The sequence below is a fragment of the Elephantulus edwardii genome, unplaced genomic scaffold, assembly GCF_000299155.1.
Source record: "Elephantulus edwardii isolate Elephantulus edwardi_28Jun2011 unplaced genomic scaffold, EleEdw1.0 scaffold00009, whole genome shotgun sequence".
Classification (NCBI taxonomy): Eukaryota; Metazoa; Chordata; class Mammalia; order Macroscelidea; family Macroscelididae; genus Elephantulus; species Elephantulus edwardii.
Window position 1 is genome coordinate 3,043,756 of NW_006399759.1, and position 658 is coordinate 3,044,413.

Sequence of the window (658 nt, forward strand, 5' to 3'; positions counted from 1 at the left end):
GATATAAGTCCCTTATCTGATATGTTATTACCAAATACTTTTTCCCAGTCAGTGGCTTCCCTTTTTACCCTGTTGGAGAAGTTTTTGGATGTGCACAGGGATTTGAGTCTTAGGAAGGAAGTAACTAGAAAAATTATATGTCACCCTCTTTTCCCTAAAGAGGCTGAATGTTAGGCCCAGACCAAAGGCAAAGGGGAGAATAAAGGATCCAAAGAATAGGACATGTCAACAAAGGGAGTGAACAGCCTCGCCTACCTGGCTGAACCATCACCATCAATGGAATGTCTCTCCTTTCCCTCCCTGAAGACTCTTGCTATAAAAACCTGCCGCACCCCACCTTGAATGTGGTTTTTCCCTGGCCTATCTCTCTCCAAACCAAAGAATATCACCAGGGAGCCCCCTTAATAAAGCTGCTTGAAGCTTTCTATCTTGCTCTCATGCCTTCCTTGACACTGGACCAATTGGCAGCATCAGGATGGATGGTGAAGAGATTGAGATTGTTCACAGCTTTAGTTTGCTTAGCAAACTAAATACTCTTGGCACCAGCAGCCAGGAAATCAAAAAACATATTGCGATGGGAAAGTCAGCTGTTAGGGACCTCTCAAGGGTACTGAAGAGCAATGGTGTCACTCTGGAGACTAAGGTGTGTCTGATACAG